At 40.1% G+C, this 26,648-nt stretch overlaps 1 long non-coding RNA gene across 1 annotated transcript; it reads left to right on the top strand.

The window, feature by feature from the left end:
• The first annotated feature begins 346 nt into the window (after positions 1-346).
• On the top strand, positions 347-25,875 carry LOC143442110 (uncharacterized). Its single transcript, XR_013110038.1, has 3 exons — positions 347-533; positions 10,569-10,722; positions 23,369-25,875. It is a non-coding gene; the product is annotated as an uncharacterized LOC143442110 (long non-coding RNA).
• Positions 25,876-26,648: the final 773 nt, after the last annotated feature.

The raw sequence follows: 26,648 nt of genomic DNA, 5'->3' as shown, positions 1-26,648 counted from the left end.
TGGTGATTTATCACAGCAATAGGAAAGTAACTAAGAACACATTGGTACCATGAAGCAGCCTATTACTGTAACAGTCCCGACCATGCTGGTTTGGGAAGGAATGTGGAAGACTTTGGACTAAGTAAGTTTTTGAATGCTATAAATGGGGCTTAATAGGCCAGCCTATTAGGAGATTGGAGGACAATAGTGATGAGAGCAGTATGGACTGGGGATACTTAGCTCAAGAGATTTCAGAGGAAATCATATTAGCAACTGCACTATAAACTAGTTGTCCAGGATCTTGGCAAAGACTGTGGCTGCTCTTTGCCCCTGTCCTAAGACTCTGAGGCCACGTTGGAAGGGTTTGGGGCTAATTTCATTGGCAGATGAGATTTTAAAGTAGCCTGCTATTGCTTTTATGGCTTGGTTACTAGTGATTATTTTTATGCAGACCTATAATGAAAAAGAGCAAGGAGGGAAAGAAGAAATACAAAAGTTACATCTTGAGGATTAAAAGGAATGTAATATTGGAGACAACACATGTGTTGACACAGGTAAGGAAAGACCATATTCTAAAAAAAGCGTTCTCAGGGCAAGATTTCTACACAGCTGATCCTGTGACATGTGAAAGGAAAGGGACTAAGAAATTTTCTGATCCCAAAAAGCAACAACAAATCAAAGTTTAGGCAAATGCAATTCAAGGAGAGGGGTAGGTTCCAGCCCAAGCAGGCAGCACTGGCCATGCAGTTCTGGCTTTAGGATCATGAAAGATACAGGAGTTAGAGGGGTTTGGAATTTTCCTCCATGCTTAAGGAATGACTTGAGTCTCTGAGATTACATGGATGCATGGTGGGGGAGTTTCTACATGGAAGACAGGAGAGACCATTGCCTGAAGCTGGAAGGGGAAGCCTGGATTGCAGTGGAGACACCAAGATGTTGGAGATAGCAGAATTGTAGGATGCCTGCAAAAAGGGCTGCAGATAGAGAGTGGAACCAGCCCAAGAGAAGTCTGTTGAAGTCAGCAAAACTGGAAGGGAAGAACGGTCTAAGCCCTTTGACATCAGGCATAGAGTTACAGGATTTGGCCTTGTTTTGGTCCAGTATTTTCTCATTATGCCCCTATTCCTCCATTTTTGGAATGGTAATGTATATTCCATATCATTGTATGTTGGAAATATGTCATTTTCTTTTTATTTTACAGTTAAAAGAGAATTTGAAGTTTAGATTTTTAAACTGGGTTGAAGCTGGGGAAAACTGTGGGAACTTCAAATTTGAACTAAATACAAGCCTATGGGAACCAGGGAGTGGAATGTGATGCTTTGAATGAGAATGGTTCCCACAGTCTCAAGTATTTTAATGCTTGGCCTCCAGTTGGTGGAATTGTTTGGGAAGGACTGGAAAGTTTGGCCTTATGGGAGGAGGTGTGTCACTGGGGGTAGGTTTTGAGGTTTCAAAAGCTCATGCCATTCCCAGTTAGCCTTCTGTGCCTCATGCCTGCCTGCTCCAGAGGCACTAAACACACATGGAACACAGACAACGTAAATGCAGACAAAATTCCCATACACACAAAATATTAATAAATTAATAATTTAAAAAATGCCTTTAAATATACATCTAGATACACTGTTTTCATTCTACAAACCTGACATCTTGCCTCATCCTGCGCCTAACCAATCCACATTTCCTAAAAGTGGCTTACCAGCTCTCCAGTACCAGTCTTCTCTCTCAAAAACACTTTGTGTTCTCTAACTTCAACTCATACTATTCTTACTCCACACACTCACAGATTATTTGCTTGTGTCTGACTCCAGTTTTAAAAATTTTTACTCAAGGTTTATACCTGTTGCAGGATATTTGATCACACTATGACCTCTGAGATCGTGTTATCTTATGGAGAGCTTTTGGGGCCACTTGGCAGGAATTTGACATTGGTCCAGGTCAAGGAAGTAGGCTTCAGTCAGGAATCTGATAATGGTCCAGAACACGGAAGTAAGCTCAGGCAGGAATTTGATTTGGGGCCAGAATAAAGAAGTAGGCTTCAGGCAAGAGTTTGACTTTGGAATAGGACAGGGAAGTAGGCTCAGATATCTTGGTCTTCCTGATAAGCTCCTAGAAAGTGTGATCACGGGACTTTGTTTATTGCCTTGCTTTTTCCTTGACTATTTGTGCTTATTGTCTTGTTTGTTCCTTAACCTAGAACTGACCTTGTTATCTGCATGTAATTAAAATGGTATAAAAGCAGATTGGGAAAAAAAAATAAACCTGCTTCAGCCTCAGAACTGGCTAGGGTCGTGCTACAGAATTTTCTAATTGTCTTTTTTCTAAATGTTTTAATCCTAACTCCTGCCCTGGAGAACCTGTTGACTGACCATTATTATGTAATGTAATAATGGCTTGGCCATTATTTACTGAAAAATCTGTTTTTAGTTGTGGTGTGGTTCATTCCTTAGCACACACCTTTAATCTCTCTGACTGGAGTACAAACCCACCCTTAGTATACCTCTTTAATTCCAAACAATGAAGGTAAAGTTAGTTTGTAAAAGGGAGCACCCAAGTTTGAAAGTGAATTCTAATTGAGTGGCAAACAAAGCGATAAATCAGAGAAAGATTTGACGGAATAGGATAGTCCTAACTCTCATGAGAGAGGAAAGGGAAGCTACTTAAGAGAGACCAAGGCAGAGAAAAAGAGAAAGAGGGCAGTTTAACTGAGACAGTTGTACAGAGATGAGTTGCAGAGAGAAAACAAGCTAGGCAGGCTTGGAACAGAACAAGCCAGAGAATGAGAAAGAGCCAGAAGATTAGAACAAATTGCCAGAGTTAGTTTGAGGCAAAGCATCGCAATTCAGGAGAAGCTAAGAGAAGCCAGATTGAATCACTTAGTGTGGAGAGGAGTTTAGAGCCAAAACAGCTGAGTTGATCCAGCCAGGAACTCAGACAGAAGTAGGGAGGGATGAGCTTATCCAGCATCAAGTTTCAGAGGCTGAAAACATTCTAGGTGTATGACGGCTAGAAGACTCCAGGACTAGGTCTAGGGTAGCAGACAGAGGCAGTAAGCCTCCAAGATGACAATTACACCAGGAGAATAAATGATAGTTTTACATATTGTTAGATGTCCAGTGTTTAACGTCTACACACATCTTAGGACAGACCACTCCAGACCAAACATTTGGTGGGGATGGTATTCAGGAGAGAGGGCAAAGGTGGGGGGAAGAAGATGGAAGAAGAGAGAGGGAGAAGTAGAGTCCAGCCATGACCACGTGGAGAGAGAGGGAAGAGAAGGGGGAGGGGGGAGGGGACAGAGAGGAGCTAGAGGCAAGAGTCAAGAGAGTGAGAGAGAGGAGGGGGCAAGCAGCTCCTTTTATAGTGGGCCAAGCCTACCTGGCAATTTCCAGGTAGCTGTGGGGAGGAGCATACCTGGCTGTTGCCAGGTAACTGTGGAGGTGGAGTTTAGACAGAATACTAACACATATTTCCTATAAACTTCCAACCATTGCTACTCCCATGGCCTCTTAGCCATCTCCTAATATAAAATGTATTCAGTTCATCTTTGAAAGCCCTCAGAGTCTTTGACAGTACTAACATTGTTCAAAAGTTCAAAATCTCTTCTGACACTCAAGTCAGCCTTTTAACTGTGAACCTCTACTTTCCAATAAACAATGTCACAGAACAAACATTCTCACTCCAAAAAAAGAAGGCAACATGATGAGGAAAAATTGGGCTAAAGCAAGAAAGACCCAAGCCCAGTAGGGCAAATGCTAATGTCTGCAGCATCTGGACCCTTGGTGGCGTCATCTGGGCTCTAAAGGGCTTGCTTAGCCCTGCCCCACCATCTCTGCTGCCGGCATCTAATGTAACTTCTTTCCAGATAGCTCCACACTGTGCTTTTCTCAGTAGATACCCCATGGTCCTGGCATCTTCAGTATCCTAAAGTCTTCACTGCTAACTTAGAGTTTACACCTTTGCTCAGTGGCCCCTCTTGTAAAAAAATTCGGCCCTGCTACATATCAACTGGTTTCAGGGGTTTCTAGAAAATTCTACTTTCAATATGTTTATTTTGTTTTGCTTTATGAAAGGGAGTCTCGTGTATCCTAGGCTATCTTTCTAACTTTTTATGTAGCTAAATTTGTCCTTGAACTTCTGCTCCTGCAGCCTCCACTTCTCTAGTGATAGGGATATAGTTGAATGCCACCACACCCATTTTACATGGTCTTTTGGATGGAAGCCAGGATTTTACACATGTTCAACAAGCTTTCTAACCAACTACAGAGCTCGTCCTAGTCTGCTTTTAAATGGGGGGGGGGGGGGGGCGGGGAAATCAGTAATCAAAAGCTCTTCTTGTGGAGCTGAAGAAATGGAACAGTGGTTAAGAACGCTTTCTGTTCCTGCAGAGGACCCAGGTTCTGCTCCCAGTACTCATATCTGGTGACTCACAAGTGTCTGTAACTTCAGTTTCAGGGGATCCACTGTATATTCTGGCTCTATGGGCACCTGCATGCAAACACATACATGCAGGCACATACACACAAATAAAAAATGAATTCGTTTTCAAATGATTACTCTTTACCAAAGAATTTATACATATGAGGTTTTCAGAGGTAATTATTGTATAATAATCTTATTAATAATAAATTTATATAATCATCATTAGCTTATTAGTAAAGATAGTCTACTCTAATACTTATGGTAAAAAAAAAAAAAAAAAAGAAATGCTTTGTTAAATTTCAGTTTCATTTTTGAGATCCTATAGCTTTCCCCTGACTACTGGAAGTATTCTTCAGAGAGTGGTTTTAGCCATACAGAGACCAGTATAAATCTTGTGTCTATTTTAAGTTCTAAGAAAATACATATAAAACTTTCATTCCATTGAGAAGATATTAAATTACTATGTCAAACAAAGTTCTAGTGATTATGAAATGAATGTATTTTTATAGCAATTTAACTCACAGTAGTATTTTCTTTTAATGTCATTATAGACAAATATGTCTTGATTAAAACCCAATTCAACTACTTTATTATCACAATGAAATCATTCTAGCTAACCACTTGCCTAAAAGCACTTTTTATTAAATATGCTTGTATTCATTCAACTAAACTTTAAGTACGACCACTTAACAAAGCTAAGTATGTGACAAACACTTTGCCTCTTCCTTGGCATTGACAAAATGCTTAGACTATAGTAGATAGTTTGAGAGCAATGGCATCAGAATTGAACACCTTAGCATTCCTTTCAACAAAACAAAGAAAGAAAGAAAGAAAGAGAGAGAGAGAGAGAGAGAGAGAGAGAGAGAGAAGAGAAGGAGAGAGAGAGAAAGGTCTGTGGATTCTCTCTCTGAAAGATATTACAAGTATTTCTATTTCAGTATCTAATGTTTCACCTGTGACATGAAACTAATTTCCATAATGCTTGGCATCTTAACAGCCGTGACTGCACCTGTTGCTGGGTTAGCCTTTTGGGCAGTGGTTGAGCCTTGGGGAAGACCCAAATAATTTGGTGGTGGGAGGGGAAGCCCCAGCTGAAGGAAGGGAAAGCAGCGTTTGGAACATTTCAGTTACTGTTCCTCCAAATGTATTGTGGACAGGCATTTACTCTTGCCTTTCGATTTGGCAACCGTCTGCAACCAAGCCCCATTCCCCAAGCATCATAGAAACAGATTTTGCTGGGTCAAAACTGATAACAAAATGACAGCAATTGTGACTATGTTTAGGCTTTTATGACACCTTGTCATTGTGCCAGACAGTGTTGGTCTGCTGAATGGTGTCTGCATCTTTGGCTTCTCTGAGCCTTTTACATTGTCTGCCTCTCATCACTTGTCAGTGTGCTGAGTGTTAGGGTCTGTCTTCATTCCTACAATGTTTAGTTCTTTTTTTAATCCATGAGGTTATAATAAATTTATATCACTTTCCCCCCTTTCCTTTCCTCCCTCCATAGACCTCGCCTAGCTCACTTCAAAATTCTAGGCCCTTTCTCATTAATTGTTGTTACATGCACATATATGTGTGTATATACATACATATTTCTAAGTATAACCTGATCAGTCTGTAAAATGTTATTTGTATGTATATTTTCAAGTCTGTTCTTCCCTAGAGAAGAATATTTCTCTCAGCATTCCTTAGTTACCTGTAGGTCTTTGAGTGGGGAATGAAGCCTTCTGGGCTTTTCCCTGTCCACTTTGGCATGTCTAGTGAAGCTCCTGCTTAGGCAATCATGTTGGTGAGACTTTATGAAATATGAGGAATAAAGATTCATTTTCTGTCCCAGTATGTGGCCTAATTTTAGAAAAACTTACACATGTTTTCTTAGAAGAATATGTGTTCTTTGGTTTCTGAATGAAATAGTCTATGGCTATGTTATGTCACTCTGATGTATGATGACAATTCTGGTGCTTCTTTTTGTATGCTTACAATACTGATGTCTTCTTGGTTGACTGCTCCCTTTTTAGAAGGAAGTGTCCCTCTTCATCTCTTCGCACTACCTTCTGTTTGAAGTCTCTTTTGTCAGATATCAGGAGAGCAATGTCTACTTGCTTCCTGGTTCCATTTGACTTGAGTGCTTGGTAGGTAATGTAACCAAAACCTGAGATTTACTGAAGAAGAAATTGTGTTGGTATGAACTGATGCCTAAGTTTATGGTTTTCCAGGCTGTTCATCAGTTCACACTACAAAAAAAAAAAAAAAAAAAAAAAATCCTTTCACCCCCTCACACCACCACCTTGCAGTATACAGTATTTCAGGTACCAGCCCCTATAATCAAGAGTCGATTCCTTGGAATAAATGTCTTTGAAATCATATACTTTATATACATACACATATACTCATATTTATCTTGTTGGATCTCTTTCTCAGAGAGCTCTGATGACAAATCCCTTAGTTTTTATTTATGCTATGCTGTCTTTATATGTCATGTATGTCTTTGGACCCATGATTGTTACTCCAGTTTCTTACCTGAACTAATTTCAATTTGACTTTTAGATGTCTCTTCCTGATACCTGTTCCGTTGGCTTTTCATCACTGACAAAGTACTTGAGGAGATAAATATAAAGAGAAAAACTGATTTTAGCCCACAGTTTCAGAAGCTCCAGTCTGTAGTCCCTTGCCTGCGTTGATTTGAGGCCAACGCAAAACAGAACATCACAGTGGAAGAACACAGTAGAGGAAAGCTGCTGCTTATAGCAGCTGGAAAGAAAACAGCAAGGAACCCAGGATGAAATATAGCCTTGAAAAGCACCCTGCCAGTAACTGGTTTTCTCCAGCTGGGTCCCACTTTCTAGTAGTCTATTCAATACTCATGATCCAGCCACCCCCTGAACACTGCTCCACTGAGCAAAGACTTTGGGGGACACACCAGATCCAAATTGTCATACCTAACCTCATCTTAACTCTTTTTTTGTTTGTTTGTTTTGTTTTCTGAGACAAGGTTTCACTGTGTAACAACCCTGGCTGTCCTGACCTCACTCTGTAGATCAGGTTGGCCTCACAGCGATCTGCCTGCCTCTGCATCCTGAGTGCCGGAATTAATGGCACGCGCCACTACACCCCACACTCCAACTTAACTCTTAATTGAACTTAATGGAATGTTTTCTTCTCTACTCTAACTCCTTTCTCTCTTTATTGCCTACCTCAACTAGTGACATTTCTATACTTAAGTAGAACTCTTCAAGCTGTTGTATTCATCCTGCTCTTTTTATTATTTCTTTAATTCATCACTTTTGTTTAGCATGCAATGTAATTGGCTTCATTATGGCATTTCCTTTTGTTGTATTAGTGCTACCTGGCTCTACTTTTTCCTCTCCCATTACTCTCCCCTCTGCCCCCTTTCATACTATTTGTATTCCATTAACTTCTCTTCACCCTGCCTCCACCTACCTCCTGCCCTCTCATTATCCCCTCTCTAATTCTATGATTCACAGGCACACACACATAAATCTAGGTTCCACAAATGAATGAAAAGAATACACCTTTTTTTGTGAATTTGGCTAAAGACCACCAACTTCCTAACAAATGTAATGACTCCATTTTTTTTCTAGCAGCATAAAATTCCATTTAGCGTGTGAAGCCTTTCAGTTTGTCCAGTTGTCTGCTGATGGACACTTAGGCTGGCTCCATTTCCTGGGCTATTGTCAATAGTGCAGCAGAAAGCATGGATGAGTAAACAAATCTATGATGCATTGACGTCGAGTCCTTCTGGTATATGCCTGAGTGGTGTAGTGAGTCATGTGGTAGTTCTATTTTATCTTTGCAAGGAAAAAAAAAAAAAAAAAACACTAATTTCCGTAGTAGCTCCATTAGTTTACACTCCCATTGGCAGTGCATGAAGGTTTCTCTTTCCCCACATCCTACTAGCATTTAATGGATCTCACTTTCTTCTTTAAAGCATTTGTTTGTTTGTTTGTTTGTTTGTTGTGTGTGAGAGAGAGGAGACACAGAGAGAGGTGGATATGTGTAGGGGTGCCACATTGTGTGTGTGTGTGTGTGTGTGTGTATCTGAAGACAACATTGTGGAATCAGTACTTTCCTCTCTCCTTTTACCTTTGCCTTCTCTAACATGGACCAGGTTGTAGACACAAATCAAGTGTTGCCAAATAAAATGTACTGAAATCATCTCTTGTACCATATCAGATCATAGCGCAACAAAAGTAGAAACCAACAGCAATATCAATTACTGGACCTACTCGAGGACATGGAGACAGTAGAGCGGCTACCAGAGCAGCTTGTTCTGAATATCTGTTTCCTTGATAGATTATTTTCCAGTCATTGATTATCAGTCTGTGTGTGTCTTCATCAGAGAGGTGTGTTTCTTGGAGACAGCAACTAGTGGATCTTGTGTTTTGATTCTACTCACCCAGCCCTTGCATCTTTATTAGTGAATTGAGGCCATGAAGTTAATGTACACTTAAAATCCAATGCAGAAACCTCATAAAGCATAAGACCAAACCTTTCTTAAATATAACAAAAGGAATATGAAGGTACTGAATTATGTAATTAGGAGGGCGTGCTAATTTCATAGTTAATGAATGACCACAAACAGAAAGCCTTTAAGTAAGAAGAACTTCACACAATTCTCAATGACAGAAGCCCAAAACCAAGTTGTCAGCAGAACCTTGCTCTCTCTAAAGTCCCTGGCAAGAGCCCTGTCTAGCATCTTCTAGCTTCTGGTGTTTCTGGCCTCTTCCAGCTTAAGGTGTAAAGCCTTAGTCCCAGTCACTCTGGCTTATAGCTCCATAACTTGTTTCTGCCTCTTCCTACACACGGCCATGTTTCTGTATGTCCTCGCCTGCATGTCTAAACTGCTGCCTTCTTGGGATGGTGTTCATTCTATTAAGGCCCACTTCAATCCAGTATGACTTCAATCTAACTTAATTTTATGCAAAAACCCTAGTTTTAAATAGAATAGTTTTCACAGGTTCCAAGTAGGCAAGAACTTTTGGAGGACACTCTTCCATGTAGTACTTAGTTACTTTAGAGTCGTGGAGCTGGGGCAAACTATGCTGTAAGGTACTATGTATGAAGCTATTCCTTAAAATAGAAATGACTATTTTCTTCCTGATCATTTGTTAGAAAAAGATTAAAAAAAAAATGTAGTTTGAGGTAAAAAGCTACATTAAGAAAGACAGATGTGGTGATAAGTTATATGTAGACACAAATAGGCTCAGAAGTAGATACATAAACCAAGATTCCTATATGTTATAAAGGCTAAGTATGCTTTTAGTCAACATTGAGTGAGAGAAGGGAAGGTCACCAGGTACAGTGATATTCGTCTGTCTGTAAGGGGTCAGCCAACTGTTCCTCTGAGATAAGAGGATAGACTGCATTTTGCAGTTCAAGAAACTGAAGACTGCAGTTAATCCTACAATCTTTAAAAATGCTATTTGCTTCAGAGTTTTGTCTGACTATACTTTGAAGATATCGGTCATGTATTTCTCAAAAATACTCTTTTTCTTTCTCTCACAAAGCAAATCCCAAAAGAGTTTCTTAAAATTAGCGTTGACTATAACCCACATGTTAGGTTCCAAATTGTGCTGTGTGAGTTTTTTAAAGAAAAATCATCATTTTAAACACACTAGAGAACTTAGTCTAGAGTCTTGATATCTGTAATTTCATCCTGCTTATATGTAAACATACTTTTAAGAATACATTTAAAAATGCAAGTACTTATGTGGTACTTCCAGCTCAAATTAAAATCTGTATGTCTGTGATGCTGTGTGTATTTCAAAGCTTTGGAAAAGTTAATATACAGTTTCCTGTGTATCCGTAACATTGTGAGATTGAATCTAATGTCATCCTTTGTAGGAATCTTCATGAGAGGGGAGACATTACAAATTTCCTGGTAATAGCATGGCTGTGTTTCTGGAGGCCCTGATTTAATGCTTTGATTTTACATAAGCAATGATGACCATGTCCATGAAAACTATATATGTTCACATTATATGTTTATATGGAAATTCTTTTTCTAGCTTTTCATCTTACAGATTTGATCACCTTTTAAAAATGAGTAGAATTTGACATCAAACTGTCTTCTAATTACTTATGTTTATGAATAGGTCACTGCCTTGGTCAATGAAGTTTTTTTTTTTTTTTTTTTTTTTTTGCAGTGGGAAGCAGTTAAGGCAGAGTCTAATAACTGGTCACGGTGCTGAGAACAAATGAGTGTTGAAAACTTAGCCTTAAATGGGATTCTTATATGAACCCCTTGTAAGCTCAAGGAACAATGGTAAGGGAGAACAGAAGGAATGTAAGAGCCAGAAGGTGAGGAGGAATGCTATGAAACTCTGTGTTCTGGATTTGACACACACACCATTGCACTCATAAGCTTACTGCAGCTGTGATTGCCAGTACAAAACCTGCATAAGATTGGTCCCACTACCACTCCATCCCAGATGAAACCTGAGTTTCATGAGGCTCCACCCCTTTCTTAGGAGCTTTGGGCAGTCAATGGCTACTGGAGGAAAGGGGGGCACTTTCTTCACTCCTGTATTCACTGATAAGTTGCCCACACTTCAGGAAATAATCTCACACCTATCATCATGCAAGCAACCGTACCAAACTTAGAGGGTCATTTATAAAAATTCACAAAAGCAGTGGAGAACGTGTGGGGAAGAAGTGTTTTGAGTGTGTGAGAGAGGGACAAGAGAGGGTAATGGGGGTGAGTATGCTCAAAATACATTATAAGTATGCATGAAAGTGTCAGAGAATAAATAAATATTCTAAGGGCTGGCTAGATGGATCATTGGGTATCAGCTACACAAACGTGATAACCTAAGTTTGCTCCCCAAAACATATATTAAAAGACCCAGATGTTGGGCTTGGAGAGATGGCTTAGATGTTAAGATCACACTTCCTCTTCCAAAGGATCCTGGTTCGATTCTCAGTACCTACATAGCAGCTCACAACTGTTTGTAACTCCAGTTCCAGGGGATCTGACACCCTCACACAGACATACATACATATAAGCAAAAACATCATTGCACATAAAAAATTTTAAAAGAATCATCAAAAAAATTTAATGTGGTAGACTACATGCATAATGCATATATACATATGTACATATGTATATGAGCAATGCAGTTGCCTCAAAAGCAAGGTAGAAAGAAAGAACTGACATTGAAATCACTCTGACCTACACATGTGCATACTTACTCGGTAAAATAAATAAATAAATGTTTTGAAATACTTATTTAAAAATAATTCAATAAGCACTACATTTCCAATGAGAGAATGGACTGTTTTAACACTGTTAGCTTTGGTAAGTAATACATTCTAACCCGGTTTTAGTAGACTAAGATATATTTCTTGTGATAAAATGCAGCTTACATTTCATAAGACTGAGGTTCATAAGCATTAATGTTTAGATTTGTGCTGGATCATGGAGGTCACCGTTTGGGCCATTTTTCAGGCTGACAAGAAATTGTGCAAAGCCCTGCAGTGGGTTACCCTGAGCCAAGAATAACTACGCTGTGGAGTCCATCCTCCAGGCTTGTTCCCAAGCAGCTTACATGCATTTTTACATACTGACTCACTTGCCTAATTCTCAGAATCCGGTTACTGCTCTGTTGCTATGATGGATAGATACCATGACCAAGGCAACATATAGGAGGGAGCATTTAACTGGGGACTTGCAGACATTTTCAGAGGATAAGTCCATGACCATCATGGTGAGAACATGGCAATAGGCAGACAGCATGGAGACAGAGCAAGATCCGAGTGCTTACATCTGATCCACAAACAGGAGATAGAGAGAGACTGAAACCTCAGTCTACTCATAGAGACACTCCACAACGTGGCCACACCTCCTAATCTTTCCTGAAACAGTTCCACCAACTAGAGACCAGGCTTTCGAACACATGAGCCCGTGTTCTCATTCAAACCACCACAATCACTACCTAACAAACCAACTTCCAGAGATGCAGAAATCAGGCAGGCTATGATGCTAAAATTCCAAATAAAGGCACTGTGATGATTCTCACAGCATTTGCTCATCTGAAGAAAAGTTAGTTTTGTGTTTTGCCTGCAATTTTCTTTTCTTTCTTTGAAAGAAAAAGTTATGGGACTGGGCTAGTAGGTTCATAGTTTTGTTTTTCCCTTTCAGCACCTTGAAGAGTCTTTCCACTGTATTTTAGCCTGCATAATTCCTGATAAGAAATCCTCTGTCACCTAAGTCTTCTTCCCAGTGAAGTCTGTGCTTGTGTGTTTAAAACTCTTATCACTGAGTGTCAGAAGTTAAGCTATGGCTTATCTTACAGACATCTTGTTTTCTTTAATTCTGCTTGGAGTTACTTTGATTCTTGAAGCTATATAGGTTTAGAGGTTATATTGGAATCATTTTAGCTAGTATTTCTTCAAATGTATACCTGCCCTCTATAAAATTTAGGTCTTTCCTTCTGGAATTACAGCTATGTATATTAGATTGTTCTGAAATGTCACAAAAGTTCTATTCATCTGCAGCTCTTATCCCTCTGTGTACCTTCAGAGTTGATATCAGATGATTTAAATTTTATTTCCAATAATTTTTCTTGTATGGCATCTTATTTATTGTTCCTATCTCATATAGCCTATATTTCAAATATTATATTGTCATCTCTATAAAAATTTCTGTTTGGATTTTTTTTTTGTTTTATGGAATTTGTTTTTCTAATCTCCATGCTTTCTTTTACATCTTTGATCCTGCTTATAATACCTAAAATAACTACTCTTAAGATCTTTTTTGTTCTTTCTATCATTACTATATTTCTGTTCTCCTTGTTATGTGTTGCAGTTTCTCACTTTTTTGCATGTCTAATACCTTTTGACTGGACAGCCCACCTATGAATTTTACTTGTGTGTAGTTAATATTCTTATTGGTCACTATTGTGTTGTATTTCTTTAAAGAGTGCTGAAGTTGTTCTGTTGTGCATTTAAATAATTCATACATCAATTATATACCTTTAAGGCTTGTATTTAAGTTTAGTTGTTTTTAAATTGATGAGAGCACTGATCTGAGTTCCCTTTTGTGCAGTGTCTGGACACTACTGATTTGCGTACTTTGTCTAGTTTTCTACTTACTTATGGTAGTAAAACAATGCTCATGGCAGATAGTCTATATATATTTTGGTTGCAGTAACCAACTATCAGAAAATGAATGGGTTATCAGCAATAGAGATTTATTTTTCTTAGTTATGAAGACAAGTGTGTTTCTTTGTGTGCGGCATCTTTCCAGTTATATGTGGTATTTTTCATCATATCCTCTGTAAAAATGGCAAGACAACTCTCATCCCCCACTAAAAGACAGTAATCCCTTTCCTTCTAATATTGTCATACTGGTGAATAGATTTAGGCATGTGATTTGGAGGAGAGGGGAACAGCTATTCAAACTATTGCAGTAGGAAATACTCGTATGTAGAAACGTGCCTATTTTTATTGTTGATCTTTAAAAATGACTTTTAGTCATAAAATAGCATCAATACTGTTTTTCTAAAATAATAAGGTTGTTGTCAAGAGTTTGAATAAATCTCTTTTACATTTCCTCTTAAGTTAGCTACATACTTCTAATGGGAGTATCCATGGGATATGTTCATGCTATAATATGACTTACTGGCCTGCATTTTGTCCAAGGCACATACTTGTTATATAGTTGAGACTAGTCTTCTTGTGTAACCCAGGCTGACCTCAAACTTGTATCAGTCCTCCTGCCTCAGACTCCCAAGTCTGATTACAAACATTTACCACCATGCTCAGCTACAAATTAGTCTTGACCTCATTTAGTTAATTGCGATTTATCCCATATATAACCCTGAAGAGTGCACAAGTCCAACCCATTACCTTCACACAATATATCTTCAACTCCACCTCCCATTTCATTCTATCCTAAAGCTTTGTGTGGTCACTTCAGCACAGCAGCAAGAGAGGAAATGAAGTCATATCCAAATTAGTCTTTACCAGTTGCAATTACTTATCTTACTTTTACAAGTTGTACAAAAGTGTTAATACATTGCTGGGGCTCTATAGGGGTCTTGGAAAAGGCTTGCTAAGTTCCCATCTATACGCATAGCAGAGTATCACTAATAGTGTCAGGGAAACTCTTTCCCATGGCATGGGTCTCAAGTCGGGGCAGTCATTGGTTGGCTGTCCCTTCAATCTCTGCTCCATTTTTATCCCTGTGTATCTTATTTTTTTTTTATTTTTATTTTTATTTATTTATTTATTTATTTTTTGGTTTTTTGAGACAGGGTTTCTCTGTATAGCCTTGGTTGTCCTGGAACTCTGTAGACCAGGCTGGTCTCGAACTCAGAAATCCGCCTGCCTCTGCCTCCCAAGTGCTGGGATTAAAGGCGTGTGCCACCACCGCCCGGTTCCCTGTGTATCTTGTAAACAGGATAAATTTTAGGTTGAAGGTTTTGTAGATGGATTGATGTCCCCCTCCTTCCTTTGGAAGTTCTGCCTGGCTACAGCACATGGCCATTAAATCTCTCTCTCTGGGAGGCATTCCCCCCAAACTCCCTGTATCTTCCCCTGTCCCAGGCCTCTAGCTATTCTCAGAGATGCCCCCCACCCACTTATTTCCATTCTCTTTCCCAGCCCTCTCCTTCCCCCTCTCCTAACACCCAACACTGGATCTCCATTCCCATTCACCTTCTCACTTTCTCTTCCAACCAGTTCCCTCTCTCCATCCACCTCTCATCACTATTCTGTTTCCACTTCTGAATGAAATCCACATCTCCTCCTTTGGGCCCTCCTTATTACCCAGTTTCTTTGGGTCTTGGGATTGTAGCATGCTGATTTTACTTTTGTTCTTAGTGAGTGGCATAGTTTTTGTTTATTGTGTCAACCATGCCCTGACTCTATTACTTAGGAATAATAACTTAGTTTGTGGTAATGTGCTTCCCCTGAAGTAATAATGTTTTTATTAGATTTTACAGCAGGTATTCAATTTCTAACAACTTTGCTATCAACCACTAATAATTTTCTCTTATACAAAATGATTAGAAAGAAAGAAAAAACCATTTTCATGAACTGTTGTGTTCTTTTAACAATAACTTTATCTTCATGCTGGCAGGCCCTGTTTCTTAGGTGGTAGTCTGAGGCCTCAACCAGAACAAAAGAGATTCTTTTGTATGCTGACTACAGCACTCAGGCTATGGTAATGTTTGACTGCTATTAGGTAGTTTAAAATTTTTTTCTTGTTTTAAATGTTCATTCCTGTCCTGAATTGTCTAAGAGAATACATTTATATACAAATGTGTGTTTTAGGGTTTTAGGTAACCAGAGTGGATTTATTGACATTAGTAAGCATCTCAGAAAAGGATTCACAAAAGATAATACATCTTTCCAAACTGTAAGATTTATCTCCATGAACAGATAAAGAACAATGAGTGATTTTACAGATGGAAGAGATCTCCATTACCTCAAGTAAGAATTCTAAATCTTAAACTGGGCTTTAAGTTGAGTGGGTTGAAGGGACAAAAACAGACAAGACAAAAATCTAATGGATAACGCAAAGTGGGCTTGTGGGAATCGTCTAATTTAGTCCACAACATTTATCCACAATATATTCTTATATTCTTTTCTTAGCGTCTTGTTAATGAAAAGCTACAAGAATAAATGATGAATGAATAGTCTTTGTACTAGGAACTTAATGAGCCAATGAATAAGGACTGTGAGACAGCAGCTACAACAGAAAGGTTTCTGAGAATAGAATTTATATTATAACTTTTCTTTAAAGGTTTTCTGAGCAACTAACTATAGTCAGAAAGATCAAGTTTAAGATTTAACTCCCCCTCCTCCTAACTGTATAACCCAGAACCTTGTTTAATTATAGTTTCATCTGTGTCTTCCATGTATGTTATGAATATAACCAGAAGCTCTCCACTAGCGTGGTCATTCCCACCATCTCAGGAATCATATTACCATCATAATAATGGAATTATTGGAACCCAAGCTATCTTTCTCTGCCACAAGTTTTGTACTTTGTTGCTCCATAAATACACAGTGACAATTACTGGGTTCCAGTTCTTCTGTCTGTTGCATAGTATGCATGTCCTGCCCCACTGCCTGAATATTCTCCACATTTCCGGGGTTCAAGATGGAATATGCAACAGAACTGAGTTTTCATGCTGTGTATTGTGGCTCAAGCTGATAGTCCTTGCACTCAGGAAGCTGAGGTGGGAGATTTTCATGAGTCCAAGGCCAGACTGGGTTACAGAATACAATTGTATTATCAAAGACAAAAACAGAGCCCTCTCAAAGACCAAGAAAGAAAATGTCTGAAGTATGTTCAGAAGTATTTAATGAGAATTACACCAAGCAGGAACAGGCTGCAATTCTGGAAAACTTGGAGACCAGGAGACTAATCGACAGACAGGAGAGTAATTGTTAATATTTTAATATTATATTGTCATATTGGTATGACAACATACCTGTGAGAAACTAGGTAAGAGAGAAAAGCCTTCTTTAGGCTCCTATTTTCAGACCATTGTTGGCTAGCTCTGTGGCCTCATGCCTATGGCACAGCAGAAATATCATGGCAACAAGGCATTAGGGTGGGAGGTGGCTTGCTTCATGATGACTAAGTGCTAGAGAGAAAAGGGGGAAGTAACGAAGCCAACCCTTTTAAGGCACACTGCTAGTGACATAATTCCCCCAGCTTGGTCCTTCCTCTTTGTAACACCATCAAATCAAGAATGCAGCATTGTTAGGAACCTAGCATAGCTGTCCTCTGAGGTTCCACCCAGCAGTCCATCAAAAGAGATGCAGAGACCCACAGCCAACCATTAGATGGAGCTAGGGGAGTCTTATGGAAGAGTTGGGAGAAGGACTTAGGGCCTAAAGAGGACAGAGACTCCACAGGAAGGTCAACAGAGTCAACTGACCTAGCTCTTGGGGGTTTCCAGAGCTCAGAGCATGGGCTAGACCTGGGCCACCTGCACATATGTAGCATATGAGTAGCTTGGTCTTCAAGTGGGTACCCCAACAACTGGGGCAGGGGCTGTCCCAGCGTCTTGTTACCTGCCTGTAGATCCTGTTCTCCTAAACTGGCCTGGGGGGTGGGAGGTGGGGGGAGGATGTGCCTATTTCTGCAGCGAGTTGATGTGCCAGTGGTGGGCTGGTAGTGGTGGTCAGTGTGGGAGGCTAACACCAAGAGGGGGCCCCTTTCACAAAGGAGAAGGGGAGGGTGGAATGGGGGGAGGAATTGTGTGAGGGTTACTGGGAGAAGAGAGGCACTGATATTTGCATGTAAAGTGAATAAATAAATTTAATTTAAAAACAACAGGGAGAGAGAGAGACAGAGAGACAGCCAGAGCGAGAGAGAGACAGAGAGCCAGAAAATCATTGTTTAGATAACAACCCTTTTGGCCCAGTCACCTTTCCATAACATCATCATCATCTGGGAAAGCCTGTAGCAGGTGAAACTTTTAAGTTGAGGCTGGGGGTGGGGTGAATGTGGGGTGGCACTTTGTATTTAAACCATAAGAGCTGGAATGAAAGGTTCACAAGATTCAAAACCAAGAAGTATGTTTTAGCCCTGAATTGGTTAGCAGTTAGTCAGGATTTTCTGGAGTAACAGAATTTATAGAATGAATCTCTCTCTCTCTCTCTCTCTCTCTCTCTCTCTCTCTCTCTCTCTCTGTGTGTGTGTGTGTGTGTGTGTGTATGTTTATGTATTTATAAAAATTTTAATCTAGCGACATGGCTGCTCTAGCAAGGGATTGCATCCAAAGACCTAAATCTGCTGGAATGCAGACACATGACATACCTTTAATCCCTCTGGCTGTAATACAAACATGCTCTTAGTACACACCTTTAATCCCAACCTATAAAGGTAAAGTTAGTTTGTAGACAGAAACAGCCACATTTGAAAGTGATTTCTAATTGATGGGTAGACAAAGTGATGAGTCAGAGAAAGATTTGACAGAATGAGTCAGAGGTAAGATATACCCAACTCTCAGGAAAACAGACAGGAAGGAGAGTGTACTTAAGAGCAGTGAAGAGAGAGAATTGAATCAGTTCATGCAATGCAGTTAGTACAGTGCAGTTGAGTTTGTTTCTGAGTTCTGTTCAGTTTTTGCAGTTTGTGCAATTCAGATCAGCTTGGAGAGGAGTTTGAGTCAGAACAGCTGAGCTGAACCAGCCAGAGTTCATAAAGAACTAGAAAAGGTGGGCTTATTCAACAGTAAGCCTCTGATATGACGATCTATCAAATAAAAGTTACTTTTATATATGTATGTATATTAAGGAGATATTTTAGAATGACTTATGGGCTGTAGTCCAGCTAATGCAACAACAGCTGACTATGAAGTGAAATAAGAATCTGAATCTAAGAGTCAGAAATTGCTCAGACCATGAGACTAAACTTCAGTATGTGCTGGAATCCTGAAGAAGTAGGCTCTAATGCCAGTGAAGGGGTGGACTTGCTAGCAAGAGTGAGAATAAGCAGGCACAGAGCAAATCCTACCTTCTTCCATGTTCTTATATAGGCTTCCAGCAGAAGGTATGACCCAGACAAAAAGGTGTCTTCCAGTCTCAAGAGGCATGTCTTTTTTCAGCTCAAAAATATCTGGATTAAAGGCATGTCTTTCTACCTCAAAGATCCAGATTAGAACTGGATTAAGCAAAAATTAAGATGTGCCCTCCATTTGGGGATTTTAGTTAATTCCAGATGCAATCAAGTTGACACACGAGAATAGCAATCACAAACTCAGATGTTTTTTCATAAGTGTGTATACATATGTGTGGTTGTGTGAGGGGAAGATTTGTGGTATAGTAATTTGTTTAGGTAAAATTAAGTGGGGTCAGTGAGATGGTTCAGCAAGTACTTGCCACTGTGCCTGGCCACTGAGTTTGATCCCTGGGACCCAAAAGGTAGGAAGAGAGAAGTGGCTACTGCACATTGTCCTCTGACTTTCATGGGTCAAAGGGCACACATGCCTGTCTTTCCTCATATACACACACTAAAAAATAATACATAAACAAAATACTTACATATTAATTAAAATTTTAATTAAGAAATTAAGATATCTAACAGTTAAGAGGAAGTTCAATAACAATCTTACAATTTAATCTATAGAGATCATTTTGCAACCAGACAATCCCCTGCACTTCTCTATAAGAAGATTGTTAACCAATCCCTGACATTATTAATGATACTCTGTTATGCTTGTAGACAGGAGCCTAGCATAACTGTCCTCTGAGAGGCTCCACCCAGCAGCTGACCAAAACAGATGTAGAGTCCCATAGTCAAACATTAAACAGAGCTTGGGAAGTCTTGTGGAAGAGTTGGGGGAAGGATTGAGGAATCTGAAGAGGGTAGGGACTCCATAAGAAGACCAACAAAGTCAACTAACCTGGACCCTTGGGGGCTCCCAGAGACTGAGCCACCAACCAGGGAGTATGCATAGGCTGGACCTGTTAGGGTCCAAGATTGTCAGAGAATAATACCCCAAACTCAAATAGTATGCAAAATCAAAGAGAGATTATTCAGCAGAATTTTCCACATGCATGGGGGGGTTTCCCCACTTGGGAATGGAGAACCTTGGTGGACTCACAGGCCGGGCTTTTATTGTCCGGGGAATTCCAGGGAGGGGTGTGTGTCCTTTTACCTTGACTGGTAAGTTCTATCCCTAGGGGTTTGACTGACTTTATAATTGGTTAGGCTCTGGAGACTTCCTGGGGGGTTGCTGACTCATTCTAGCTACCTATTCTTACTTCAGGCTAGATGAAAAGGTGTCCTTGGACTGGCTGCCCACTGCTGTGGTTGGCTGACTACAAATTCCTAGATCTGGGTTCTTATTTCTGGAAAACAGAAACTTAGGTCTAGCCTCCCAACCTGTCGTGGAGTCAGCTCGGCTCTGGCTAATTTGGTCCTTTCAGATCTAGGAACCCTGCACATGTGTAGCAGATATGCAATGTGGTATTCATGTGGGTCCCCCAACAACTGGAGCAGGGACTGTCCCTGAATCTGTTGCCTGCCTATGGGTCCTATTCCCCTAATTGGACCACCTTGTCTGGCCTCAGTGGGAGAGGATGAGCCTAGTCCTGCAGTGACTTGATGTGCCAGGGAGGGGTGATACCCAGGTTGTTCTTCCTTCTCAGAGGAGAAGGGAGAGGAGTTGTGGGGGGGAAAGTCTGTCTGAGGAGAGACTGGGAGGATGGGAGGGGGTGTTGTGATAGGAATGCAAAGTGAACGAATAAGTTAACTAATGGATGGGTGGGGAAAGAGAATAGACTATGGAGGTAGAAAGCATTCTGTGTGGAGGGATCAAGTCTGTTGGACCTTATTGAAAAGTGTGCACAGAGGACAACATTGGGGCAGATGACTGGACGGGATGAGCCTTGAGAGCATCAAAGGAGGAGATGAAGCAGTGAGAGAGCCAGCATCCTAAGGCAGAACTTTGAAGCATACTAGCATAGATATGGGGTGGGGTGAGGGAGGAGAAAAGCAGGAAAGGTAAGCAATAAGGGAAGAGAAGAGAGGGCAGGGCGGCAGAGTGTGCAGGGCCTTAGGCTACAGTAGAGATTTCGCAATTTGTGCTCAGTGAAGTTGCTTTGGAAGGTAAGACTCCTCGTAAAATTCAAGTAGCCCTGAAACAAAATGCCACAACACCCCCTCTTAACCAAGTAAGGAGAACAGTCTCTACCCTGACTTATTTTTTGAGTGCAGATGATTCTGTCAGATTACCAATAGTTCGGTTTTGGGTAAGGAAGAGTTGCCTAGTGACGTGACAATGGCTGTGGTCACTAGGGTTCTTAGAACAGCTTGACAGTTTCTTGAGGTTTCTTTCTGTCTTTCACCTCTCTAAAGTGTTTGGCAGAAAGTTAGTAAAAGATCGATGGTATTTTTCTAAGACCCTGGTATATTATTGCTATTGCTCAAGTATCAGATCACCGGTTCTATTAGCTGTTCAGTCTCATATCCAACAAACATCTACTTTGTACCTGTCACGTTCCAGGACCCATGGAAAGTACTGACAGATATGCAACTACTTCCCAATTCATGTCAGTCAAGGGAATGAGATTTAGACATAGTTAGGGGATGATGTAGCAGCTGCCTGCCTGGTGTGTAGCTGATGGGCAGTTGGATGGATAACAGATGGTGACTGTAAGAATGGTGCTGTTTCTTTCTGAGGATGTCAGAATGGGAGCAAGAATTCATGTTTGACTATAAGCCCCATGGGGACAGGAGACTGTTCATCTTCTCTCCTGGATCTAGTACAGAATTCAGCAAATAATTGATACTCAATAAGATTTTATTGAATGAATAAATGAATGAATGAATGAGATGTTGCGTAGAGTGAATTGGGCATTTGGTTTGTTCGGGAGGCAGTGCAAGAACATGTGCAAACTGGACAACAGCGTGTAGCCATGTGGTCCTGTAGTAGCAAAATTATTTTCATCCAGATTTGCTGAAACACCTACATTTTTTTTTAAACACAGAAATGTGTTTTCCAGGCTCATTCAACTAGTATGTTTATAAGCAAGAATTCTGAAATCAGCACAGATTAGCATTGTCCTAATAATACAAAGATCGATCCGCCTGGGTAAACTCGGTAGAAAAAAGAAAAGTACAGATTTTGCTACACAGCAAAAACAGAGTATCTCATTCATTGTTACACGTCAGCCTTCATCAGGTACAACAAGCTCTGGAAGTGATTTCCACTGAATGACAAACGAAATTGGACAAAATTCACTTAAAACTGGTTCACACCAGCTCTGCAGCGTGTACTATTAACAGCTAAGATCAAGTCACAAAACATTATTTTGAGGAGAAAGGATTTAGTGAACCCTAGAAATTGGGTTTGATTTATGCCAGCAAATCTGCCTTTTCAGTGCTTGAGATTTCTAAGGAAGAAAGCCACAGTTCTTACCAAATGGTTTCTAAGGAAACTCCTTACCCCACAGCCTCTGAAAACAATTTGGTTGTTAATGAGAGCTCCTTCTCACGGTGGGAAAGTGTTGACTAAAAGAAAGGCCTCCTAGACTAGGCAGCCGCTCTGTAAAGATGTTCACTGTTCTGCAGTCACCTTTACCAAGTTTGTACTCAGAGTAAACATTTTTAGGTCCCGTTTCACAGTCGTTCTTCCTCATAAGGATACTTTTCCAAGGAAGCTAGGACAGTAACCCCCGCATACCCACTGACAAATGAGCTTGCAAATGCATTCAAACAAGCTGCATTCCAGACACTGGCCACTCCATTGAGGTTTTCAGCTGGTTTGGAATCCAGCAATGTAGGATTTGCATATTAGTTTTAAATGATAAATATGAAATTAGTTTGCATAAAGTAGATCTAAACTCCTAGACAACATTATTTATCTTTCATTATGTTTTTAAAACGTATTCTACAGTGTGCAATAAGTTATCTTTCTTTTACTTCAAGTTCTTTGCCCCAAATTCATTGCAGTTTTAATTACAATTCTTTTTATATTAACTTCATGATGCCTTTAGATGTATAATGAAATAGCCTTGTAGTTAAAAGGCAGATGCCAAGTTACTCTCAATTCATACTGAAGTCAGATATCAAAAATCCCTGCCTGCGCTTTCTTGATAACCATTAGGCAATAAAAGCAAAGGACATTCATTTATAAATTTCAGTAGACTTTTCATTTCAAGCTGTATTGAGAAACATGAATGAATAAATTGCTAGGAGCCCAAAAAGCGACCATTACAAATTCAGAAGAAAATGTTAAGAACTTGTTCTTGCCCTGGGAATGTTGTCCATTTTCAAGTCTTTGTTAAAATATAACAGTCAGTTGTTGACCACTTGGAAACCACTCTGGGCATTACTCTGTCCATAGCTGCCATCAGCCCATCTGTCCCCAAATATGTTTTCTGCTTTAGACTTCTGTGCAAAGGCGAGCTGCCAAGCTTCTTCTTGCCCTTGGTGTTCTCCTCATATGACTGCTACCTCCTTTGTCTTTCTCCACAGGTCTTTGAACTTCCTCCACTGAGGACAGCCGCTTTCATTTGTAGCTGCTTTGGATTGGGGAATGCGTCCTGCCAATGACAACAAGGAGAATAAGAAAACCAGAAGAGTTGCAAGTGCTTTGCATGTGTGGTAGCTCTCTCGTTGTCCACGTCGACTCTTCTTCCAGAAGAGAAACTGCAGTACAATTTTATAGAAAAGAGTTAATAATGTTCTTGCAAAACAGTTTCTGAAATTGATCAATCTTGTCAAATATGAGGTGACACCGGTTAAGATGTCAGCCTATCCAAGGTTTCTGTGAGGGAGAATAAGAGCCGAGAACAGGGAGGGTAGATGTGACCGATCTCATATGTGCTTGTGTGAAATTTGGGTGGTGAAAGTCATTATTCTGTACAACTAACACATGATAGGTATTTCAAGTGATGTTATCTATCTTCTGTCTCATTATTGCCCTTTCTTTTCTGTTTCAATCGCCTCATGTCAGTCACTAGCTCCAAATGTAGCCCGCCTGACTTTCTCTTTTTAAAGGTCTCATTACTAGCAAACAGCAATTTGTAGGTGAAATTCGATGTCTGTAATGACAGGCCATCATCACACCTGCTCTTGCCTAGTTCCTAAAGATTCCTCACAGTGATGAACACGAGGACTCTAAGCTGAAAGACGGGTGGCTTCCTGTTCCCTGTCCTCATTTTTACGCCAGCCGCTTTGCACTTTCAGACATAATGAAGTAAAATTTGCTTTCTTCTAAGTCTTAACAAAAGGTCTCGTATTTCAGCAAAGTTTTGTGAGTTCTACCTACACAGGTCCATGTTCAGCACTGTTGCCATTTGGGACTGGATAACTCTTCCCTCTGGAAGGCCCTCCTGTGCTTTATACAATTTGGGTCAGTATCCTTGGTTCTGTTCCCCCATAGATGTGGCGACCTAAAATATTCTTGGAGAAAAATCATCCCAAATTGATAGTTGACTTTAAGCTATGGACACCATGCAGTGTGACTAAGATGTGGTCTTCTGGTGGATCTGTATCTTGAGTCTGCCATGGTCTTTAATGTACTCAGTGTGTACTTTGTGTCAAATATCAGAAGACCTGTAATGAGCAAAGCAGTCCTCAGCTTGAAGTAGCGTGTACTGTGCTAGGTCAGAGAGCTCAAGAGCATCAGTTATCCACTTCTACCCTGGGGATCAAACTCAGGTGGAACTCAGTGCCCAGAATTTCCTACACATCTGTAATAAATGTACAAAATTACCTATGTGTTATCAAACTACCTCCAAGCAGTGGAAAGTCTTCATAGTTTTCTTCGAAGTTTTTATTAAATAACTGATTGTCTTAGGGTTTTACTGTTGTGAACAGTCACCATTACCAATGCAACTCTTATAAAGGACAGCATTTAATTGGGGCTAGGAGATTAGAGATCCATTTTATTATCATCAAGGCAGGAAATGGGAGCTTCCAGGTAAATGTGAGGCCAGAGGAACTGAGAGTTCCACCTCTTGTTCCGAAGGCTGCTAGGAGAAGACTGGCTCTCAGGTGGTTAGGAGGCAGGGTCTCATTGCTCACATCTACAGTGACACACTGCTTCCAAAAAGGCCACACCTACTTCAGCAAGGCCACACCTCCTAATAGTGCGGAGCCCTGGGCCAAGCATATTCAAACCATCATACTGATGCTCGTACAAAAGATAGATTCAAATGGATTGTTTTGTTTTACTGATGTGATATTTAGTTACTTTTATGCTTGATGTTTTCTCTGTATCTTTCATAAACCAACACTTGTGTTATGGGTTTACGGTATATTAACAGCCCCTATCTGTATGCAGAGAGCTTTTATTGTTTGAACACCTGTGCACACTTGGAACATTTTTCTGCGTCCATTCGGTTTTAAAAGAATAGTTGTTGATTAAGTAGATCTCACAAGTGTGTAATTGAAACAAATTCCAATTGCTCGTCTTATCATTGTCAATATGTAAACACCTTGAAAAAGTAAATCTGTAGATCAAGACCCCTTTAGGGGTTGAACGAACCTTTTTCACAGGGGTCACCTAAGATCAGACAAAACAGATATTTACATCACGATTCATCACAGTAGCAAAATTACAGTTACGAAGTATCAATGAAAATAATTTTTTTGGTTGAGGTCAGCACAACCTGAGGAACTGTATTAAAGGGTTGCAGCATTAGGAAGGTTGAGAACCGGTGCTATAACAGCATTCGGCTTTATTTAAAATTGCATCAGAACTAGGGATTACAGTGGAAGATGCATGTAATCCCAGGAATCAGAAAGTATACACAGAAGGATTGTGAGTTGAGGCTAACCTGGGCACATAGAGAGTCTAGGCTATGCTAGGGCCAGAGAGAGACTGTCTCAGAAGTAGAGAGATGTTAGGTAGGAAGGTAAATATATAGATAGACTCAGGTAAAGAAAGATGCAATAGATGGCAGTAATATCACCTTTGCGCTGACACGGTACTGTGTAACTTATTCTGCATGAATAAAATAATTACTTTCCAGGAATATAGCAGTCTCCTTGTGTTTGTCTAAACTTGCATGCGTGGAAGCCATAGTAAAAGTGCAAACTGTTTATTACTAAGGAAGCTTTAGGGGAGATATATAATTATTTTATTTTTAATATTTATCCGAGACCTATAAAATTTTATTTTGCAACTCTGGCTTTGTTTCTGTATACTTATAGGAGTATAGACGTGTAATTTTATTTCAACTTACTTTTTATTGAGTGGTAACTAAATAAAGTGAGCCATGTGATGTACTTTTCAAACATGGTATATATATTTAGTGTAAGAATCTCATGAAAAGTCACGTAATGAGAGGCTTGCAAAATGGCTCAGCAGTCAAGAGCTCTTGCTACTTTGTATTCAGAAGACACTGCATGAGTTTGGAATCTTCCAAATAGGGCCTAATGATATTTCCTCATCTATTCTGGTGAGGGGGCAAATGAAAATTGCTCTGATTTTCAAAACTTAATCCTCCCCTGGACCTGTATGGAGAGAGGCTCAGTTGAGAAAGTGCTTGCTGCACAAGCATGTGAGTCTGAGTGTGGATATCCAGCACCCACATAAAATCCATTACACGTGGTAATGTGCAGGTGTCATCCCAGTGCTGCGGAGGTAGAGACTGGAGGTCACTGGCCAACCAACCTGCTCAAACTGGTGAGTTCCAGGTCCAGTGCTTCAAACGTGACTGAGGAAAAACAATGCTGACATTGACTTCTGGCATCCATGCACACACACGCACGCACACACACATGCACAAGCACACGTGCGCATGTG

The sequence above is a fragment of the Arvicanthis niloticus genome, chromosome 4, assembly GCF_011762505.2.
Source record: "Arvicanthis niloticus isolate mArvNil1 chromosome 4, mArvNil1.pat.X, whole genome shotgun sequence".
Lineage (NCBI taxonomy): Eukaryota > Metazoa > Chordata > Mammalia > Rodentia > Muridae > Arvicanthis > Arvicanthis niloticus.
The sequence above is the reverse complement of the archived record's forward strand: the minus strand, read 5'-3'. Positions and strand labels throughout refer to the sequence as shown.